This window comes from Oncorhynchus keta, unplaced genomic scaffold (assembly GCF_023373465.1).
Source record: "Oncorhynchus keta strain PuntledgeMale-10-30-2019 unplaced genomic scaffold, Oket_V2 Un_contig_15511_pilon_pilon, whole genome shotgun sequence".
Lineage (NCBI taxonomy): Eukaryota > Metazoa > Chordata > Actinopteri > Salmoniformes > Salmonidae > Oncorhynchus > Oncorhynchus keta.
In genome coordinates, this window is record NW_026279360.1 from 3,463 (window position 1) to 29,823 (window position 26,361).

General features: G+C 41.7%; 1 long non-coding RNA gene across 1 annotated transcript; it reads right to left on the reverse strand.

Annotated features, from left to right (window-relative positions):
• Positions 1-476: 476 nt before the first annotated feature.
• On the reverse strand, positions 477-26,109 carry LOC127919003 (uncharacterized). The gene is made up of 4 exons (XR_008101670.1): positions 25,938-26,109; positions 20,866-20,927; positions 7,068-7,297; positions 477-665 (listed from the first exon to the last, which is right to left on the reverse strand). It is a non-coding gene; the product is annotated as an uncharacterized LOC127919003 (long non-coding RNA).
• Positions 26,110-26,361: the final 252 nt, after the last annotated feature.

The following is a 26,361-nucleotide window of genomic DNA, read 5'->3' on the forward strand; positions in this document are numbered from 1 at the left end:
CTCAGATGGAAAGACACAGCTGCTCGTCCGCGCTGACACCAACCTGGGTATGTTATTAAACCTGATTAACCCTTATCTAGAGACCACTGACACCAACCTGGGTATGTTATTAAACCTGATTAAACCTTATCTAGAGACCGCTGACACCAACCTGGGTATGTTATTAAACCTGATTAACCCTTATCTAGAGACCGCTGACACCAACCTGGGTATGTTATTAAACCTTATCTAGAGACCGCTGACACCAACCTGGGTATGTTATTAAACCTGATTAACCCTTATCTAGAGACCGATGACACCAACCTGGGTATGTTATTAAACCTGATTAACCCTTATCTAGAGACCACTGACACCAACCTGGGTATGTTATTAAACCTGATTTATCTAGAGACCACTGACACCAACCTGGGTATGTTATTAACTCTGATTAACCCTTATCTAGAGACTGCTGACACCAACCTGGGTATGTTATTAAACCTGATTAACCCTTATCTAGAGACCACTGACACCAACCTGGGTATGTTATTAAACCTGATTAACCCTTATCTAGAGACCGCTGACACCAACCTGGGTATGTTATTAAACCTGATTAAACCTTATCTAGAGACCGCTGACACCAACCTGGGTATGTTATTAAACCTTATCTAGAGACCACTGACACCAACCTGGTATGTTATTAAACCTTATCTAGAGACCACTGACACCAACCTGGGTATGTTATTAACCCTGATTAACCCTTATCTAGAGACCGCTGACACCAACCTGGGTATGTTATTAAACCTGATTAACCCTTATCTAGAGACCGCTGACACCAACCTGGGTATGTTATTAAACCTTATCTAGAGACCGCTGACACCAACCTGGGTATGTTATTAAACCTTATCTAGAGACCGCTGACACCAACCTGGGTGTGTTATTAAACCTGATTAACCCTTATCTAGAGACCGCTGACACCAACCTGGGTATGTTATTAACTCTGATTAACCCTTATCTAGAGACTGCTGACACCAACCTGGGTATGTTATTAAACCTGATTAACCCTTATCTAGAGACCACTGACACCAACCTGGGTATGTTATTAAACCTGATTAACCCTTATCTAGAGACCGCTGACACCAACCTGGGTATGTTATTAAACCTGATTAAACCTTATCTAGAGACCGCTGACACCAACCTGGGTATGTTATTAAACCTTATCTAGAGACCACTGACACCAACCTGGTTATGTTATTAAACCTTATCTAGAGACCACTGACACCAACCTGGGTATGTTATTAACCCTGATTAACCCTTATCTAGAGACCGCTGACACCAACCTGGGTATGTTATTAAACCTGATTAACCCTTATCTAGAGACCACTGACACCAACCTGGGTATGTTATTAAACCTTATCTAGAGACCGCTGACACCAACCTGGGTATGTTATTAAACCTTATCTAGAGACCGCTGACACCAACCTGGGTATGTTATTAAACCTGATTAAACCTTATCTAGAGACCACTGACACCAACCTGGGTATGTTATTAAGCCTTATCTAGAGACCGCTGACACCAACCTGGGTATGTTATTAAACCTTATCTAGAGACCGCTGACACCAACCTGGGTATGTTATTAAACCTTATCTAGAGACCGCTGACACCAACCTGGGTATGTTATTAAACCTGATTAACCCTTATCTAGAGACCACTGACACCAACCTGGGTATGTTATTAAACCTTATCTAGAGACCGCTGACACCAACCTGGGTATGTTATTAAACCTGATTAACCCTTATCTAGAGACCGCTGACACCAACCTGGGTATGTTATTAAACCTTATCTAGAGACCGCTGACACCAACCTGGGTATGTTATTAAACCTGATTAACCCTTATCTAGAGACCACTGACACCAACCTGGGTATGTTATTAACCCTGATTAACCCTTATCTAGAGACCGCTGACACCAACCTGGGTATGTTATTAAACCTTATCTAGAGACCGCTGACACCAACCTGGGTATGTTATTAAACCTGATTAACCCTTATCTAGAGACCGCTGACACCAACCTGGGTATGTTATTAAACCTGATTAACCCTTATCTAGAGACCGCTGACACCAACCTGGGTATGTTATTAAACCTGATTAACCCTTATCTAGAGACCGCTGACACCAACCTGGGTATGTTATCTAGGGACCGCTGACACCACCCTGGGTATGTTATTAAACCTTATCTAGAGACTGCTGACACCAACCTGGGTATGTTATTAAACCTTATTAACCCTTATCTAGAGACCGCTGACACCAACCTGGGTATGTTATTAAACCTGATTAACCCTTATCTAGAGACCGCTGACACCAACCTGGGTATGTTATTAAACCTGATTAAACCTTATCTAGAGACCGCTGACACCAACCAGGGTATGTTATTAAACCTTATCTAGAGACCACTGACACCAACCTGGGTATGTTATTAAACCTGATTAAACCTTATCTAGAGACCACTGACACCAACCTGGGTATGTTATTAAACCTGATTAAACCTTATCTAGAGACCACTGACACCAACCTGGGTATGTTATTAAACCTGATTAAACCTTATCTAGAGACTGCTGACACCAACCTGGGTATGTTATTAAACCTGATTAACCCTTATCTAGAGACCACTGACACCAACCTGGGTATGTTATTAAACCTGATTAACCCTTATCTAGAGACCGCTGACACCAACCTGGGTATGTTATTAAACCTGATTAACCCTTATCTAGAGACCGCTGACACCAACCTGGGTATGTTATTAAACCTGATTAACCCTTATCTAGAGACTGCTGACACCAACCTGGGTATGTTATTAACCCTGATTAACCCTTATCTAGAGACCGCTGACACCAACCTGGGTATGTTATTAAACCTGATTAACCCTTATCTAGAGACCGCTGACACCAACCTGGGTATGTTATTAAACCTGATTAACCCTTATCTAGAGACTGCTGACACCAACCTGGGTATGTTATTAAACCTGATTAACCCTTATCTAGAGACCGCTGACACCAACCTGGGTATGTTATTAAACCTGATTAACCCTTATCTAGAGACTGCTGACACCAACCTGGGTATGTTATTAACCCTGATTAACCCTTATCTAGAGACCGCTGACACCAACCTGGGTATGTTATTAAACCTGATTAACCCTTATCTAGAGACCGCTGGCACCAACCTGGGTATGTTATTAAACCTGATTAACCCTTATCTAGAGACTGCTGACACCAACCTGGGTATGTTATTAAACCTTATCTAGAGACTGCTGACACCAACCTGGGTATGTTATTCAACCTTATTAACCCTTATCTAGAGACCGCTGACACCAACCTGGGTATGTTATTAAACCTGATTAACCCTTATCTAGAGACAGCTGACACCAACCTGGGTATGTTATTAAACCTGATTAACCCTTATCTAGAGACAGCTGACACCAACCTGGGTATGTTATTAAACCTGATTAACCCTTATCTAGAGACTGCTGACACCAACCTGGGTATGTTATTAACCCTGATTAACCCTTATCTAGAGACCGCTGACACCAACCTGGGTATGTTATTAAACCTGATTAACCCTTATCTAGAGACTGCTGACACCAACCTGGGTATGTTATTAACCTGATTAACCCTTATCTAGAGACCGCTGACACCAACCTGGGTATGTTATTAAACCTGATTAACCCTTATCTAGAGACCGCTGGCACCAACCTGGGTATGTTATTAAACCTGATTAACCCTTATCTAGAGACTGCTGACACCAACCTGGGTATGTTATTAAACCTTATCTAGAGACTGCTGACACCAACCTGGGTATGTTATTAAACCTTATTAACCCTTATCTAGAGACCGCTGACACCAACCTGGGTATGTTATTAAACCTGATTAACCCTTATCTAGAGACAGCTGACACCAACCTGGGTATGTTATTAAACCTGATTAACCCTTATCTAGAGACAGCTGACACCAACCTGGGTATGTTATTAACCCTGATTAAACCTTATCTAGAGACCACTGACACCAACCTGGGTATGTTATTAAACCTTATTAACCCTTATCTAGAGACAGCTGACACCAACCTGGGTATGTTATTAAACCTTATTAACCCTTATCTAGAGACAGCTGACACCAACCTGGGTATGTTATTAAACCTGATTAACCCTTATCTAGAGACAGCTGACACCAACCTGGGTATGTTATTAAACCTGATTAACCCTTATCTAGAGACAGCTGACACCAACCTGGGTATGTTATTAAACCTGATTAACCCTTATCTAGAGACAGCTGACACCAACCTGGGTATGTTATTAAACCTGATTAACCCTTATCTAGAGACAGCTGACACCAACCTGGGTATGTTATTAACCCTGATTAAACCTTATCTAGAGACTGCTGACACCAACCTGGGTATGTTATTAAACCTGATTAACCCTTATCTAGAGACAGCTGACACCAACCTGGGTATGTTATTAACCCTGATTAACCCTTATCTAGAGACAGCTGACACCAACCTGGGTATGTTATTAACCCTTATCTAGAGACTGCTGACACCAACCTGGGTATGTTATTAAACCTGATTAACCCTTATCTAGAGACCACTGACACCAACCTGGGTATGTTATTAAACCTGATTAAACCTTATCTAGAGACCGCTGACACCAACCTGGGTATGTTATTAAACCTGATTAACCCTTATCTAGAGACCGCTGACACCAACCTGGGTATGTTATTAAACCTGATCTAGAGACTGCTGACACCAACCTGGGTATGTTATTAAACCTGATCTAGAGACCGCTGACACCAACCTGGGTATGTTATTAACCCTTATCTAGAGACCGCTGACACCAACCTGGGTATGTTATTAAGCCTGATTAAACCTTATCTAGAGACCGCTGACACCAACCTGGGTATGTTATTAAACCTTATCTAGAGACCACTGACACCAACCTGGGTATGTTATTAAACCTGATTAAACCTTATCTAGAGACCGCTGACACCAACCTGGGTATGTTATTAAACCTGATTAAACCTTATCTAGAGACCACTGACACCGACCTGGGTATGTTATTAAACCTGATTAACCCTTATCTAGAGACCACTGACACCAACCTGGGTATGTTATTAAACCTGATTAACCCTTATCTAGAGACCACTGACACCAACCTGGGTATGTTATTAAACCTGATTAACCCTTATCTAGAGGCTGCTGACACCAACCTGGGTATGTTATTAAACCTGATTAACCCTTATCTAGAGACCACTGACACCAACCTGGGTGTGTTATTAAACCTTATCTAGAGACCGCTGACACCAACCTGGGTATGTTATTAAACCTGATTAAACCTTATCTAGAGACCGCTGACACCAACCTGGGTATGTTATTAAACCTGATTAAACCTTATCTAGAGACCACTGACACCAACCTGGGTATGTTATTAACCCTTATCTAGAGACTGCTGACACCAACCTGGGTATGTTATTAAACCTTATCTAGAGACCGCTGACACCAACCTGGGTATGTTATTAAACCTTATCTAGAGACCGCTGACACCAACCTGGGTATGTTATTAAACCTTATCTAGAGACCACTGACACCAACCTGGGTATGTTATTAAACCTGATTAAACCTTATCTAGAGACCGCTGACACCAACCTGGGTATGTTATTAAACCTGATTAAACCTTATCTAGAGACCGCTGACACCAACCTGGGTATGTTATTAAACCTGATTAAACCTTATCTAGAGACTGCTGACACCAACCTGGGTATGTTATTAAACCTTATCTAGAGACCACTGACACCAACCTGGGTATGTTATTAAACCTTATCTAGAGACCGATGACACCAACCTGGGTATGTTATTAAACCTGATTAAACCTTATCTAGAGACCACTGACACCGACCTGGGTATGTTATTAAACCTGATTAACCCTTATCTAGAGACCACTGACACCAACCTGGGTATGTTATTAAACCTGATTAACCCTTATCTAGAGACCACTGACACCAACCTGGGTATGTTATTAAACCTGATTAACCCTTATCTAGAGGCTGCTGACACCAACCTGGGTATGTTATTAAACCTTATCTAGAGACCACTGACACCAACCTGGGTGTGTTATTAAACCTTATCTAGAGACCGCTGACACCAACCTGGGTATGTTATTAAACCTGATTAAACCTTATCTAGAGACCGCTGACACCAACCTGGGTATGTTATTAAACCTGATTAAACCTTATCTAGAGACCACTGACACCAACCTGGGTATGTTATTAACCCTTATCTAGAGACTGCTGACACCAACCTGGGTATGTTATTAAACCTTATCTAGAGACCGCTGACACCAACCTGGGTATGTTATTAAACCTTATCTAGAGACCGCTGACACCAACCTGGGTATGTTATTAAACCTTATCTAGAGACCGCTGACACCAACCTGGGTATGTTATTAAACCTGATTAAACCTTATCTAGAGACCGCTGACACCAACCTGGGTATGTTATTAAACCTGATTAAACCTTATCTAGAGACCACTGACACCAACCTGGGTATGTTATTAACCCTGATTAAACCTTATCTAGAGACTGCTGACACCAACCTGGGTATGTTATTAAACCTGATGAACCCTTATCTAGAGACTGCTGACACCAACCTGGGTATGTTATTAAACCTGATTAACCCTTATCTAGAGACCGCTGACACCAACCTGGGTATGTTATTAAACCTGATTAACCCTTATCTAGAGACCGCTGACACCAACCTGGGTATGTTATTAAACCTGATCTAGAGACTGCTGACACCAACCTGGGTATGTTATTAACCCTTATCTAGAGACCGCTGACACCAACCTGGGTATGTTATTAAACCTGATTAACCCTTATCTAGAGACTGCTGACACCAACCTGGGTATGTTATTAAACCTGATTAACCCTTATCTAGGGACCGCTGACACCAACCTGGGTATGTTATTAAACCTGATCTAGAGACCGCTGACACCAACCTGGGTATGTTATTAAACCTGATTAACCCTTATCTAGAGACCGCTGACACCAACCTGGGTATGTTATTAAACCTTATCTAGAGACTGCTGACACCAACCTGGGTATGTTATTAAACCTTATCTAGAGACCGCTGACACCAACCTGGGTATGTTATTAAACCTGATTAACCCTTATCTAGAGACCGCTGACACCAACCTGGGTATGTTATTAAACCTTATCTAGAGACCGCTGACACCAACCTGGGTATGTTATTAAACCTTATCTAGAGACCACTGACACCAACCTGGGTATGTTATTAAACCTTATCTAGAGACCGCTGACACCAACCTGGGTATGTTATTAAACCTGATTAACCCTTATCTAGAGACCACTGACACCAACCTGGGTATGTTATTAACCCTTATCTAGAGACCGCTGACACCAACCTGGGTATGTTATTAAACCTGATTAACCCTTATCTAGAGACTGCTGACACCAACCTGGGTATGTTATTAAACCTTATCTAGAGACCGCTGACACCAACCTGGGTATGTTATTAACCCTTATCTAGAGACCGCTGACACCAACCTGGGTATGTTATTAAACCTGATTAACCCTTATCTAGAGACCGCTGACACCAACCTGGGTATGTTATTAACCCTGATTAACCCTTATCTAGAGACCGCTGACACCAACCTGGGTATGTTATTAAACCTTATCTAGAGACCGCTGACACCAACCTGGGTATGTTATTAAACCTGATTAACCCTTATCTAGAGACCGCTGACACCAACCTGGGTATGTTATTAAACCTGATTAACCCTTATCTAGAGACCGCTGACACCAACCTGGGTATGTTATTAAACCTGATTAACCCTTATCTAGAGACCGATGACACCAACCTGGGTATGTTATTAAACCGTATCTAGGGACCGCTGACACCACCCTGGGTATGTTATTAAACCTTATCTAGAGACTGCTGACACCAACCTGGGTATGTTATTAAACCTGATTAAACCTTATCTAGAGACTGCTGACACCAACCTGGGTATGTTATTAAACCTGATTAAACCTTATCTAGAGACTGCTGACACCAACCTGGGTATGTTATTAAACCTGATTAAACCTTATCTAGAGACTGCTGACACCAACCTGGGTATGTTATTAAACCTGATTAAACCTTATCTAGAGACCACTGACACCAACCTGGGTATGTTATTAAACCTTATCTAGAGACCACTGACACCAACCTGGGTATGTTATTAACCCTGATTAACCCTTATCTAGAGACCGCTGACACCAACCTGGGTATGTTATTAACCCTGATTAACCCTTATCTAGAGACCGCTGACACCAACCTGGGTATGTTATTAAACCTGATTAACCCTTATCTAGAGACCGATGACACCAACCTGGGTATGTTATTAAACCTTATCTAGGGACCGCTGACACCACCCTGGGTATGTTATTAAACCTTATCTAGAGACTGCTGACACCAACCTGGGTATGTTATTAAACCTTATTAACCCTTATCTAGAGACCGCTGACACCAACCTGGGTATGTTATTACACCTTATTAACCCTTATCTAGAGACCGCTGACACCAACCTGGGTATGTTATTAAACCTGATTAACCCTTATCTAGAGACTGCTGACACCAACCTGGGTATGTTATTAAACCTGATTAAACCTTATCTAGAGACCGCTGACACCAACCTGGGTATGTTATTAAACCTGATTAACCCTTATCTAGAGACCACTGACACCAACCTGGGTATGTTATTAAACCTGATTAAACCTTATCTAGAGACCACTGACACCAACCTGGGTATGTTATTAACCCTGATTAACCCTTATCTAGAGACCACTGACACCAACCTGGGTATGTTATTAACCCTGATTAACCCTTATCTAGAGACTGCTGACACCAACCTGGGTATGTTATTAACCCTGATTAACCCTTATCTAGAGACCACTGACACCAAGAGACCACTGATTAACCCTTATCACCAACCTGGGTATGTTATTAACCCTGATTAACCCTTATCTAGAGACCGCTGACACCAACCTGGGTATGTTATTAAACCTGATTAACCCTTATCTAGAGACCGCTGACACCAACCTGGGTATGTTATTAAACCTGATTAACCCTTATCTAGAGACCGCTGACACCAACCTGGGTATGTTATTAACCCTGATTAACCCTTATCTAGAGACCGCTGACACCAACCTGGGTAATGTTATTAAACCTGATTAACCCTGATTAACCCTTATCTAGAGACCGCTGACACCAACCTGGGTATGTTATTAACCTGATTAACCCTTATCTAGAGACTGCTGACACCAACCTGGGTATGTTATTAACCCTGATTAACCCTTATCTAGAGACCGCTGACACCAACCTGGGTATGTTATTAAACCTGATTAACCCTTATCTAGAGACTGCTGGCACCAACCTGGGTATGTTATTAAACCTGATTAACCCTTATCTAGAGACTTAACCAACCCCTTATCTAGAGACTGCTGACACCAACCTGGGTATGTTATTAAACCTGATTAACCCTTATCTAGAGACCGCTGGCACCAACCTGGGTATGTTATTAAACCTGATTAACCCTTATCTAGAGACTGCTGACACCAACCTGGGTATGTTATTAAACCTAGAGACCGCTGACACCAATCTAGAGACTGCTGACACCAACCTGGGTATGTTATTAAACCTTATTAACCCTTATCTAGAGACCGCTGACACCAACCTGGGTATGTTATTAAACCTTATTAACCCTTATCTAGAGACTGCTGACACCAACCTGGGTATGTTATTAAACCTGATTAACCCTTATCTAGAGACAGCTGACACCAACCTGGGTATGTTATTAACCCTGATTAAACCTTATCTAGAGACAGCTGACACCAACCTGGGTATGTTATTAAACCTATTAACCCTTATCTAGAGACAGCTGACACCAACCTGGGTATGTTATTAAACCTTATTAACCCTTATCTAGAGACAGCTGACACCAACCTGGGTATGTTGTTAAACCTGATTAAACCTTATCTAGAGACTGCTGACACCAACCTGGGTATGTTATTAAACCTGATTAACCCTTATCTAGAGACAGCTGACACCAACCTGTATGGTACCCTGTTATTAAACCTGCTATTAACCCTTATCTAGAGACAGCTGACACCAACCTGGGTATGTTATTAAACCTGATTAACCCTTATCTAGAGACCACTGACACCAACCTGGGTATGTTATTAAACCTGATTAAACCTTATCTAGAGACCGCTGACACCAACCTGGGTATGTTATTAAACCTGATTAACCCTTATCTAGAGACCGCTGACACCAACCTGGGTATGTTATTAAACTGATCTGACTTAACCAACCTGGGTATGTTATTTATCTAGAGACCACTGACACCAACCTGGGTATGTTATTAACCCTTATCTGTGACACCAACCTGGGTATGTTATTAAACCTGATTAACCCTTATCTAGAGACTGCTGACACCAACCTGGGTATGTTATTAAACCTAGAGACCTGGGTATGTTATTAAACCTTATCTAGAGACCACTGACACCAACCTGGGTATGTTATTAAACCTGATTAAACCTTATCTAGAGACTGCTGACACCAACCTGGGTATGTTATTAAACCTGATTAACCCTTATCTAGAGACCACTGACACCAACCTGGGTATGTTATTAAACCTGATTAACCCTTATCTAGAGACAACTGACACCAACCTGTATGTTATTAAACCTGATTAACCCTTTATCTAGAGACCACTGACACCAACCTGGGTATGTTATTAAACCTGATTAACCCTTATCTAGAGGCTGACACCAACCTGTATGTTATTAAACCTGATTAACCCTTATCTAGAGACCACTACCAACCTGATTAAACCTTATCTAGAGACTGCTGACACCAACCTGGGTATGTTATTAAACCTTATCTAGAGACCGCTGACACCAACCTGGGTATGTTATTAAACCTGATTAAACCTTATCTAGAGACTGCTGACACCAACCTGGGTATGTTATTAAACCTGATTAAACCCTTATCTAGAGACCACTGACACCAACCTGGGTATGTTATTTGATTAACCCTTATCTAGAGACTGCTGTCACCAACCTGGGTATGTTATTAACCTTACCTAGAGATTAACTGGGTATGTTATTAAACCTTATCTAGAGACCGCTGACACCAACCTGGGTATGTTATTAAACCTAAACCTTATCTAGAGACCGCTGACACCAACCTGGGTATGTTATTAAACCTGATTAAACCTTATCTAGAGACTGCTGACACCAACCTGGGTATGTTATTAAACCTGATTAAACCTTATCTAGAGACTGCTGACACCAACCTGGGTTATTAAACCTGATTAAACCTTATCTAGAGACCGCTGACACCAACCTGGGTATGTTATTAAACCTAGAGACCAGAACCCTGGGTATGTTATCTAGAGACCGCTGACACCAACCTGGGTATGTTATTAAACCTGATTAACCCTTATCTAGAGACCACTGACACCAACCTGGGTATGTTATTAACCCCTAGAGACTGCTTCACCAACCTGGGTATGTTATTAAACCTTATCTAGAGACCGCTGACACCAACCTGGGTATGTTATTAAACCTTATCTTGACACCAACCTGGGTATGTTATTAAACCTTATCTAGAGACCGCTGACACCAACCTGGGTATGTTATTAAACCTGATTAAACCTTATCTAGAGACCGCTGACACCAACCTGGGTATGTTATTAAAGCCTTATTAAACCTTATTCTAGAGGACCGCTGACACCAACCTGGGTATGTTTATTAACCCTGTTATCTAGAGACTGCTGACACCAACCTGTATGTTATTAAACCTGATTAGCCCTTATCTAGAGACTGCTGACACCAACCTGGGTATGTTATTAAACCTGATTAACCCTTATCGCTGACACCAACCTGGGTATGTTATTAAACCTGATTAACCCTTATCTAGAGACAGCTGACACCAACCTGGGTATGTTATTAAACCTGATTAACTAGAGACAGCTGACACCAACCTGGGTATGTTATTAACCCTTATCTAGAGACTGCTGACACCAACCTGGGTATGTTATTAAACCTGATTAACCCTTATCTAGAGACTGCTGACACCAACCTGGGTATGTTATAACCCTGATTAACCTTATCTAGAGACCGCTGACACCAACCTGGGTATGTTATTAAAACCTATTATCTTCAGAGACAGCTGACACCAACCTGGGTATGTTATTAAACCTGATTAACCCTTATCTAGAGACAGCTGACACCAACCTGGGTATGTTATTAAACCTGATTAACCCTTATCTAGAGACCGCTGACACCAACCTGGGTATGTTATTAACCCTGATTAACCTTATCTAGAGACAGCTGACACCAACCTGGGTATGTTATTAAACCTGATTAACCCTTTATCTAGAGACAGCTGACACCAACCTGGGTATGTTATTAAACCTGATTAACCCTTATCTAGAGACCGCTGACACCAACCTGGGTATGTTATTAACCCTGATTAAACCTTATCTAGAGACTGCTGACACCAACCTGGGTATGTTTATTAACCTTATCTAGAGACCGCTGACACCAACCTGGGTATGTAAACCTATTAAGCCTTATCTAGAGACTGCTGACACCAACCTGGGTAATATTTATTAAACCTGATTTAACCCTTATCTAGAGACCACTGACATAACCTGGGTATGTTATTAAACCTGATTAACCCTTATCTAGAGACTGCTGACACCAACCTGGGTATGTTATTAAACCTGATTAAGCCCTTATCTAGAGACCACTGACACCAACCTGGGTATGTTATTAAACCTTATAGAGACCGCTAACCCCTGGGTATGTTATCTAGAGACAGCTGACGCAACCTGGGTATGTGTTATTAAACCTTATTAAACCTTATCTAGAGACAGCTGACACCAACCTGGGTATGTTATTAAACCTGATTAACCCTTATCTAGGAGACAGCTGACACCAACCTGGGTATGTTATTCAAACAGGTATGTTATTAACCCTTATCTAGAGACAGCTGACACCAACCTGGGTATGTTACCTTATCCCCAGGGCCGCTCCTGGGTATGTTATTAACCCTTATCTAGAGACAGCTGACACCAACCTGGGTATGTTATTAAACCTGATTAACCCTTATCTAGAGACCACTGACACCAACCTGGGTATGTTATTAACCCTGATTAAACCTTATCTAGAGACTGCTGACACCAACCTGGGTATGTTATTAAACCTGATTAACCCTTATCTAGAGACTGCTGACACCAACCTGGGTATGTTATTAACCTGATTAACCCTTTATCTAGAGACAGCTGACACCAACCTGGGTATGTTATTAAACCTGATTAACCCTTATCTAGAGACCGCTGACACCAACCTGGGTATGTTATTAAAACCTGATCTAGAGACCGCTGACACCAACCTTATCTAGAGACCACTGACACCAACCTGCGTATGTTATTAAACCTGATTAAGCCTTTATCTAGAGACCGCTGACACCAACCTGGGTATGTTGTTATTAACCCTTATCTAGGGACTGCTAACCAACCTGGGTATGTTATTAAACCTGATCTAGAGACCGCTGACACCAACCTGGGTATGTTATTAAACCTGATTAAGCCTTATCTAGAGACTGCTGACACCAACCTGGGTATGTTATCTAGGACCGCTGACAAACCTGGGTATGTTATTAAACCTTATCTAGAGACCGCTGACACCAACCTGGGTATGTTATTAAACCTGATTAAACCTTATCTAGAGACCGCTGACACCAACCTGGGTATGTTATTAAACCTGATTAAACCTATCTAGAGACCGCTGACACCAACCTGGGTATGTTATTAAACCTTATCTAGAGACCACTGACACCAACCTGGGTATGTTATTAAACCTGATTAAACCTTATCTAGAGACCGCTGACACCAACCTGGGTATGTTATTAAACCTGATTAACCCTTATCTAGAGACCGCTGACACCAACCTGGGTATGTTATTAAACCTGATTAACCCTTATCTAGAGACCACTGACACCAACCTGGGTATGTTATTAAACCTGAAACCTACCCTTATCTAGAGACCACTGACACCAACCTGGGTATGTTATTAAACCTATTAACCTTATCTAGAGACTACTGACACCAACCTGGGTATGTTATTAAACCTGATTAACCCTTATCTAGAGACCACTGACACCAACCTGGGTATGTTATTATTAAACCTTATCTAGAGACCACTGACACCAACCTGGGTATGTTATAAACCTGATTAACCCTTATCTAGAGACCACTGACACCAACCTGGGTATGTTATTAAACCTTATCTAGAGACCACTAAACCTGGGTATGATTAACCCTTATCTAGAGACCGCTGACACCAACCTGGGTATGTTATTAACCCTGATTAACCCTTATCTTGACAAACCTGGGTATGTTATTAAACCTTATCTAGAGACCACTGACACCAACCTGGGTATGTTATTAACCCTTATCTAGAGACCGCTGACACCAACCTGGGTATGTTATTAAACCTGATTAACCCTTATCTAGAGACCACTGACACCAACCTGGGTATGTTATTAACCCTTAAACCTTATCTAGAGACCGCTGACACCAACCTGGGTATGTTATTAAACCTGATTAACCCTTATCTAGAGACCGCTGACACCAACCTGGGTATGTTATTAAACCTGATTAACCTGGGTATGTTATTAAACCTTATCTAGAGACCGCTGACACCAACCTGGGTATGTTATTAAACCTGATTAACCCTTATCTAGAGACCACTGACACCAACCTGGGTATGTTATTAAACCTGATTAACCCTTATCTAGAGACCACTGACACCAACCTGGGTATGTTATTAAACTGATTAAACCTTATCTAGAGACTGCTGACACCAACCTGGGTATGTTATTAAACCTGATTAACCCTTATCTAGAGACCGCTGACACCAACCTGGGTATGTTATTAAACCTGATTAACCCTTATCTAGAGACCGCTGACACCAACCTGGGTATGTTATTAAACCTTATCTAGAGACTGCTGACACCAACCTGGGTATGTTATTAAACCTGATTAACCCTTATCTAGAGACTGCTGACACCAACCTGGGTATGTTATTAAACCTGATTAACCCTTATCTAGAGACCGCTGACACCAACCTGGGTATGTTATTAACCCTGATTAACCCTTATCTAGAGACCACTGACACCAACCTGGGTATGTTATTAACCCTTATCTAGAGACCGCTGACACCAACCTGGGTATGTTATTAAACCTGATTAACCCTTATCTAGAGACCGCTGACACCAACCTGGGTATGTTATTAAACCTTATCTAGAGACCGCTGACACCAACCTGGGTATGTTATTAAAACCTTATCTAGAGACCACTGACACCAACCTGGTATGTTATTAAATGTTATCTAGAGACCACTGACACCAACCTGATTTATTAACCCTTATCTAGAGACCGCTGACACCAACCTGGGTATGTTATTAAACCTGATTAACCCTTATCTAGAGACCACTGACACCAACCTGGGTATGTTATTAACCCTGATTAAACCTTATCTAGAGACCGCTGACACCAACCTGGGTATGTTATTAAACCTGATTAACCCTTATCTAGAGACCGCTGACACCAACCTGGGTATGTTATTAACCCTGATTAAACCTTATCTAGAGACCACTGACACCAACCTGGGTTATTAATGTTATTAACCCTGTTATTAACCCTTATCTAGAGACCGCTGACACCAACCTGGGTATGTTATTAACCTGATTAACCCTTATCTAGAGACCGCTGACACCAACCTGGGTATGTTATTAAACCTGATTAACCCTTATCTAGAGACCGCTGACACCAACCTGGGTATGTTATTAAACCTGATTAACCCTTATCTAGAGACCGCTGACACCAACCTGGGTATGTTATTAAACCTGATTAACCCTTATCTAGAGACCACTGACACCAACCTGGGTATGTTATTAAACCTGATTAACCCTTATCTAGAGACCGCTGACACCAACCTGGGTATGTTATTAAACCTGATTAACCCTTATCTAGAGACCGCTGACACCAACCTGGGTATGTTATTAAACCTGATTAACCCTTATCTAGAGACCGCTGACACCAACCTGGGTATGTTATTAAACCTGATTAACCCTTATCTAGAGACCGCTGACACCAACCTGGGTATGTTATTAACCCTGATTAACCCTTATCTAGAGACCACTGACACCAACCTGGGTATGTTATTAAACCTGATTAACCCTTATCTAGAGACCGCTGACACCAACCTGGGTATGTTATTAAACCTGATTAACCCTTATCTAGAGACTGCTGACACCAACCTGGGTATGTTATTATTAACCCTTATCTAGAGACTGCTGACACCAACCTGGGTATGTTATTAAACTTATCTAGAGACCGCTAACCCCTTATCTAGAGACCGCTGACACCAACCTGGGTATGTTATTAAACCTGATTAACCCTTATCTAGAGACTGCTGACACCAACCTGGTTATTGTTATTAAACCTTATCTAGAGACCACTGACACCAACCTGGGTATGTTATTAAACCTGATTAACCCTTATCTAGAGACCACTGACACCAACCTGGGTATGTTATTAACCCTGATTAACCCTTATCTAGAGACCACTGACACCAACCTGGGTATGTTATTAAACCTGATTAACCCTTATTCTAGAGACCGCTGACACCAACCTGGGTATGTTATCTTGACACCAACCTGGGTATGATTAACCCTTATCTAGAGACAGCTGACACCAACCTGGGTATGTTATTAAACCTGATTAACCTTATCTAGAGACCGCTGACACCAACCTGGGTATGTTATTAAACCTGATTAACCCTTATCTAGAGACCGCTGACACCAACCTGGCATGTATTGTTATTAAACCTGCTATTAACCCTTATCTAGAGACAGCTGACACCAACCTGGGTATGTTATTAAACCTGATTAACCCTTATCTAGAGACCGCTGACACCAACCTGGGTATGTTATCTAGAGACCACTAAAACCTGATTAACCCTTATCTAGAGACTGCTGACACCAACCTGGGTATGTTATTGATTAACCTTATCTAGAGACCGCTGACACCAACCTGGGTATGTTATTAAACCTGATTAACCCTTATCTAGAGACCAGCTGACACCAACCTGGGTATGTTATTAAACCTATTAACCCTTATCTAGAGACCGCTGACACCAACCTGGGTATGTTATTAAACCTGATTAACCCTTATCTAGAGACCACTGACACCAACCTGGGTATGTTATTAAACCTGATTAACCCTTATCTAGAGACCGCTGACACCAACCTGGGTATGTTATTAACCCTGATTAACCCTTATCTAGAGACCGCTGACACCAACCTGGGTATGTTATTAAACCTGACCTTAACCCTTATCTAGAGATGCTGACACCAACCTGGGTATGTTATTAAACCTGATTCTAGAGACCGCTGACACCAACCTGGGTATGTTATTAAACCTGATTAACCCTTATCTAGAGACCGCTGACACCAACCTGGGTATGTTATTAAACCTTATCTGACCGCTTAACCTGGGTATGTTATTAAACCTTATCTAGAGACTGCTGACACCAACCTGGGTATGTTATTTATTAACCTTATCTAGAGACCGCTGACACCAACCTGGGTATGATTATTAAACCTGATTAACCCTTATCTAGAGACCGCTGACACCAACCTGGGTATGTTATTAAACCTGATTAACCCTTATCTAGAGACCGCTGACACCAACCTGGGTATGTTATTAAACCTGATTAACCCTTATCTAGAGACCGCTGACACCAACCTGGGTATGTTATTAAACCTTATTAAACCTGGGTATGTTATTAAACCTTATCTAGAGACTGCTGACACCAACCTGGGTATGTTATTAAACCTTATTAACCCTTATCTAGAGACCGCTGACACCAACCTGGGTATGTTATTAAACCTGATTAACCCTTATCTAGAGACCGCTGACACCAACCTGGGTATGTTATTAAACCTGATTAACCCTTATCTAGAGACTGCTGACACCAACCTGGGTATGTTATTAAACCTGATTAACCCTTATCTAGAGACCGCTGACACCAACCTGGGTATGTTATTAAACCTGATTAACCCTTATCTAGAGACCGCTGACACCAACCTGGGTATGTTATTAAACCTGATTAACCCTTATCTAGAGACCGCTGACACCAACCTGGGTATGTTATTAACCCTGATTAACCCTTATCTAGAGACAGCTGACACCAACCTGGGTATGTTATTAAACCTGATTAACCCTTATCTAGAGACCACTGACACCAACCTGGGTATGTTATTAAACCTGATTAACCCTTATCTAGAGACCACTGACACCAACCTGGGTATGTTATTAACCTGATTAACCCTTATCTAGAGACTGCTGACACCAACCTGGGTATGTTATTAAACCTGATTAACCCTTATCTAGAGACTGCTGACACCAACCTGGGTATGTTATTAAACCTGATTAACCCTTATCTAGAGACCGCTGACACCAACCTGGGTATGTTATTAAACCTGATTAACCCTTATCTAGAGACTGCTGACACCAACCTGGGTATGTTATTAAACCTTATCTAGAGACTGCTGACACCAACCTGGGTATGTTATTAAACCTGATTAACCCTTATCTAGAGACTGCTGACACCAACCTGGGTATGTTATTAAACCTGATTAAACCTTATCTAGAGACCGCTGACACCAACCTGGGTATGTTATTAAACCTGATTAAACCTTATCTAGAGACCGCTGACACCAACCTGGGTATGTTATTAAACCTGATTAAACCTTATCTAGAGACCGCTGACACCAACCTGGGTATGTTATTAAACCTTATCTAGAGACCGCTGACACCAACCTGGGTATGTTATTAAACCTGATTAACCCTTATCTAGAGACCGCTGACACCAACCTGGGTATGTTATTAAACCTGATTAACCCTTATCTAGAGACCGCTGACACCAACCTGGGTATGTTATTAAACCTGATTAACCCTTATCTAGAGACCGCTGACACCAACCTGGGTATGTTATTAAACCTGATTAAACCTTATCTAGAGACTGCTGACACCAACCTGTAAATGTTATTAAACCTTATCTAGAGACTGCTGACACCAACCTGGGTATGTTATTAAACCTGATTAACCCTTATCTAGAGACAGCTGACACCAACCTGGGTATGTTATTAAACCTGATTAACCCTTATCTAGAGACCGCTGACACCAACCTGGTTATGTTATTAAACCTGATTAACCCTTATCTAGAGACCGCTGACACCAACCTGGGTATGTTATTAAACCTGATTAACCCTTATCTATGACACCAACCTGGGTAGAGACTGCTGACACCAACCTGGGTATGTTATTAAACCTGATTAACCCTTATCTAGAGACAGCTGACACCAACCTGGGTATGTTATTAAACCTGATTAACCCTTATCTAGAGACCGCTGACACCAACCTGGGTATGTTATTAATGTTATTAAACCTGACACCAACCTTATGTTATTAAACCTTATCTAGAGACCGCTGACACCAACCTGGGTATGTTATTAAACCTGATTAACCCTTATCTAGAGACAGCTGACACCAACCTGGGTATGTTATTAAACCTGATTAACCCTTATCTAGAGACTGCTGACACCAACCTGGGTATGTTATTAAACCTTATCTAGAGACCGCTGACACCAACCTGGGTATGTTATTAAACCTGATTAAACCTTATCTAGAGACCGCTGACACCAACCTGGGTATGTTATTAAACCTGATTAACCCTTATCTAGAGACCACTGACACCAACCTGGGTATGTTATTAAACCTGATTAACCCTTATCTAGAGACCAGCTGACACCAACCTGGGTATGTTATTTATTAACCTTATCTAGAGACCGCTGACACCAACCTGGGTATGTTATTAAACCTTATTAACCCTTATCTAGAGACAGCTGACACCAACCTGGGTATGTTATTAAACCTGATTAACCTTATCTAGAGACCGCTGACACCAACCTGGGTATGTTATTAAACCTGATTAACCCTTATCTAGAGACAGCTGACACCAACCTGGGTATGTTATTAAACCTGATTAAACCTTATCTAGAGACTGCTGACACCAACCTGGGTATGTTATTAAACCTGATTAACCCTTATCTAGAGACCACTGACACCAACCTGGGTATGTTATTAAACCTGATTAACCCTTATCTAGAGACAGCTGACACCAACCTGGGTATGTTATTAACCCTGATTAAACCTTATCTAGAGACCACTGACACCAACCTGGGTATGTTATTAACCCTGATTAACCTTATCTAGAGACCGCTGACACCAACCTGGGTATGTTATTAAACCTGATTAACCCTTATCTAGAGACCGCTGACACCAACCTGGGTATGTTATTAAACCTGATTAAACCTTATCTAGAGACCGCTGACACCAACCTGGGTATGTTATTAAACCTGATTAACCCTTATCTAGAGACCACTGACACCAACCTGGGTATGTTATTAAACCTGATTAACCTTATCTAGAGACCACTGACACCAACCTGGGTATGTTATTGAAACCTTATCTAGAGACCGCTGACACCAACCTGGGTATGTTATTAAACCTATAGAGATTAAACCTTATCTAGAGACCGCTGACACCAACCTGGGTATGTTATTAAACCTGATTAACCCTTATCTAGAGACCACTGACACCAACCTGGGTATGTTATTAAACCCCTTATCTAGAGACCACTGACACCAACCTGGGTATGTTATTAAACCTTATCTAGAGACCACTGACACCAACCTGGGTATGTTATTAAACCTGATTAGAGACCGCTGACACCAACCTGGGTATGTTATTATTAAACCTTATCTAGAGACCGCTGACACCAACCTGGGTATGTTATTAAACCTGATTAAACCCTTATCTAGAGACCGCTGACACCAACCTGGGTATGTTATTAAACCTGATTAACCCTTATCTAGAGACCACTGACACCAACCTGGGTATGTTATTTATTAACCCTTATCTAGAGACTGCTGACACCAACCTGGGTATGTTATTAAACCTTATTAAACCTGGGTATCTAGAGATCTAGAGACTGACACCAACCTGGGTATGTTATTAAACCTGATTAACCCTTATCTAGAGACCGCTGACACCAACCTGGGTATGTTATTAAACCTGATTAAACCTTATCTAGAGACCACTGACACCAACCTGGGTATCTAGAGTGCTGACACCAACCTGTTATTTAAACCTTATCTAGAGACCACTGACACCAACCTGGGTATGTTATTTATTAAACCTCTAGAGGCTGCTGACACCAACTGGGTATGTTATTAAACCTTATCTAGAGACAGCTGACACCAACCTGGGTATGTTATTTGATTAAACCTTATCTAGAGACCGCTGACACCAACCTGGGTATGTTATTAAACCTGATTAACCCTTATCTAGAGACCGCTGACACCAACCTGGGGTTATTAAACCTTATCTAGAGATTGACACCAAACCTGTTATTAACCCTTATCTAGAGACCGCTGACACCAACCTGGGTATGTTATTAAACCTGATTAACCCTTATCTAGAGACGCTGACACCAACCTGGGTATGTTATTAAACCTGATTAACCCTTATCTAGAGACCACTGACACCAACCTGGGTATGTTATTAAACCTGATTAACCCTTATCTAGAGACTGCTGACACCAACCTGGGTATGTTATTAAACCTGATTAACCCTTATCTAGAGACCGCTGACACCAACCTGGGTATGTTATTAAACCTGATTAACCTTATCTAGAGACCTGACACCAACCTGGGTATGTTATTAAACCTTATCTAGAGACCGCTGACAACCTGGGTATGTTATTAAACCTGATTAACCCTTATCTAGAGACCGCTGACACCAACCTGGGTATGTTATTAAACCTGATTAAACCTTATCTAGAGACCGCTGACACCAACCTGGGTATGTTATTAAACCTGATTAACCCTTATCTAGAGACTGCTGACACCAACCTGGGTATGTTATTAAACCTGATTAACCCTTATCTAGAGACTGCTGACACCAACCTGGGTATGTTATTAAACCTTATCTAGAGACCAGCTGACACCAACCTGGGTATGTTATTAAACCTGATTAACCCTTATCTAGAGACTGCTGACACCAACCTGGGTATGTTATTAAACCTGATTAACCCTTATCTAGAGACTGCTGACACCAACCTGGGTATGTTATTAAACCTGATTAAACCTTATCTAGAGACCGCTGGTATGTTATTAAACCTGATTAACCCTTATCTAGAGACCGCTGACACCAACCTGGGTATGTTATTAAACCTTATCTAGAGACCGCTGACACCAACCTGGGTATGTTATTAAACCTGATTGACACCAACCCTTATCTAGAGACCGCTGACACCAACCTGGGTATGTTATTAAACCTGATTAACCCTTATCTAGAGACCGCTGACACCAACCTGGGTATGTTATTAAACCTGATTAACCCTTATCTAGAGACCGCTGACACCAACCTGGGTATGTTATTAAACCTTATCTAGGAGACCGCTGACACCAACCTGGGTATGTTATTAAACCTTATCTAGAGACTGCTGACACCAACCTGGGTATGTTATTAAACCTGATTAACCCTTATCTAGAGACCGCTGACACCAACCTGGGTATGTTATTAAACCTGGGTATGATTAACCCTTATCTAGAGACGCTGACACCAACCTGGGTATGTTATTAAACCTGATCTAGAGACCGCTGACACCAACCTGGGTATGTTATTAAACCTGATTAACCCTTATCTGACACCAAGAGACCTAGAGCTGACACCAACCTGGGTATGTTATTAAACCTGATTAACCCTTATCTAGAGACCGCTGACACCAACCTGGGTATGTTATTAAACCTGATTAACCCTTATCTAGAGACCGCTGACACCAACCTGGGTATGTTATTAACCTTATCTAGAGACCACTGACACCAACCTGGGTATTAACCCTTATCTAGAGACCGCTGACACCAACCTGGGTATGTTATTAAACCTGATTAACCCTTATCTAGAGACCGCTGACACCAACCTGGGTATGTTATTAAACCTGATTAACCCTTATCTAGAGACCGCTGACACCAACCTGGGTATGTTTATTAAACCTTATCTAGGGACCGCTGACACCAACCTGGGTATGTTATTAAACCTGATTAACCCTTATCTAGAGACTGCTGACACCAACCTGGGTAGAGACTGCTGACACCAACCTGGGTATGTTATTAAACCTGATTAACCCTTATCTAGAGACCGCTGACACCAACCTGGGTATGTTATTAAACCTGATTAACCCTTATCTAGAGACCTGATTAACCCTTATCTAGAGACACCAACCTGGGTATGTTATTAAACCTGATTAACCCTTATCTAGAGACTGCTGACACCAACCTGGGTATGTTATTAAACCTGATTAACCTTATCTAGAGACCGCTGACACCAACCTGGGTATGTTATTAAACCTGATTAACCCTTATCTAGAGACCACTGACACCAACCTGGGTATGTTATTAACCCTGATTAACCCTTATCTAGAGACCGCTGACACCAACCTGGGTATGTTATTAACCCTGATTAACCCTTATCTAGAGACCACTGACACCAACCTGGGTATGTTATTAACCCTGATTAACCCTTATCTAGAGACTGCTGACACCAACCTGGGTATGTTATTAAACCTGATTAACCCTTATCTAGAGACTGCTGACACCAACCTGGGTATGTTATTAAACCTGATTAACCCTTATCTAGAGACCGCTGACACCAACCTGGGTATGTTATTAAACCTGATTAACCCTTATCTAGAGACCGCTGACACCAACCTGGGTATGTTATTAAACCTGATTAACCCTTATCTAGAGACCACTGACACCAACCTGGGTATGTTATTAAACCTGATTAACCCTTATCTAGAGACCGCTGACACCAACCTGGGTATGTTATTAAACCTGATTAACCCTTATCTAGAGACTGCTGACACCAACCTGGGTATGTTATTAAACCTGATTAACCCTTATCTAGAGACCGCTGACACCAACCTGGGTATGTTATTAACCCTGATTAACCCTTATCTAGAGACCGCTGACACCAACCTGGGTATGTTATTAACCTCTGATTAACCCTTATCTAGAGACTGCTGACACCAACCTAGTTATTAAACCTGATTAAGATCTAGAGACTGCTGACACCAACCTGGGTATGTTATTAAACCTGGATTAACCCTTATCTAGAGACAGCTGACACCAACCTGGGTATGTTATTAAACCTGATTAACCCTTATTGACACCAAAACCTGATTAACCCCTTATCTAGAGACCGCTGACACCAACCTGGGTATGTTATTAAACCTGATTAACCCTTATCTAGAGACCGCTGACACCAACCTGGGTATGTTATTAAACCTGATTAACCCTTATCTAGAGACTGCTGACACCAACCTGGGTATGTTATTAACCCTGATTAACCCTTATCTAGAGACCTGACACCAACCTGATCACCAACCTGGGTATGTTATTAAACCTGATTAACCCTTATCTAGAGACCGCTGACACCAACCTGGGTATGTTATTAAACCTGATTAACCCTTATCTAGAGACTGCTGACACCAACCTGGGTATGTTATTAACCTGATTAACCCTTATCTAGAGACAGCTGACACCAACCTGGGTATGTTATTAAACCTGATTAACCTTATCTAGAGACTGCTGACACCAACCTGGGTATGTTATTAACCTGATTAACCCTTATCTAGAGACTGCTGACACCAACCTGGGTATGTTATTAAACCTGATTAACCCTTATCTAGAGACCGCTGACACCAACCTGGGTATGTTATTAAACCTGATTAACCCTTATCTAGAGACAGCTGACACCAACCTGGGTATGTTATTAACCCTGATTAACCCTTATCTAGAGACTGCTGACACCAACCTGGGTATGTTATTAAACCTGATTAACCCTTATCTAGAGACCGCTGACACCAACCTGGGTATGTTATTAAACCTGATTAACCCTTATCTAGAGACTGCTGACACCAACCTGGGTATGTTATTATTAACCTTATCTAGAGACCGCTGACACCAACCTGGGTATGTTATTAAACCTGATTAACCTTTATCTATCTAGAGACCGCTGACACCAACCTGGGTATGTTATTAAACCTGATTAACCCTTATCTAGAGACCGCTGACACCAACCTGGGTATGTTATTAAACCTGATTAACCCTTATCTAGAGACCGCTGACACCAACCTGGGTATGTTATTAAACCTTATCTAGAGACAGCTGACACCAACCTGGGTATGTTATTAAACCTTATTAGAGACCTTATCTAGAGACCTAGAGACTGACACCAACCTGGGTATGTTATTAAACCTGTTATTAACCCTTATCTAGAGACCGCTGACACCAACCTGGGTATGTTATTAAACCTGATTAACCCTTATCTAGAGACCGCTGACACCAACCTGGGTATGTTATTATTAAACCTTATCTAGAGACCACTGACACCAACCTGGGTATGTTATTAAACCTGATTAACCCTTATCTAGAGACCGCTGACACCAACCTGGGTATGTTATTAAACCTGATTAACCCTTATCTAGAGACCGCTGACACCAACCTGGGTATGTTATTAAACCTGATTAACCCTTATCTAGAGACCGCTGACACCAACCTGGGTATGTTATTAAACCTTATCTAGAGACCGCTGACACCAACCTGGGTATGTTATTAAACCTGATTAACCTTATTAAACCTGGGTATCTAAAGAGACCTTATCTAGAGACCACTGACACCAACCTGGGTATGTTATTAAACCTGATTAACCCTTATCTAGAGACCGCTGACACCAACCTGGGTATGTTATTAAACCTGATTAACCCTTATCTAGAGACCGCTGACACCAACCTGGGTATGTTATTAACCCTTATCTAGAGACCGCTGACACCAACCTGGGTATGTTATTAAACCTGATTAACCCTTATCTAGAGACCACTGACACCAACCTGGGTATGTTATTAAACCTGATTAACCCTTATCTAGAGACGGCTGACACCAACCTGGGTATGTTATTAAACCTGATTAACCCTTATCTAGAGACCACTGACACCAACCTGGGTATGTTATTAAACCTGATTAACCCTATCTAGAGACCGCTGACACCAACCTGGGTATGTTATTAAACCTTATCTAGAGAC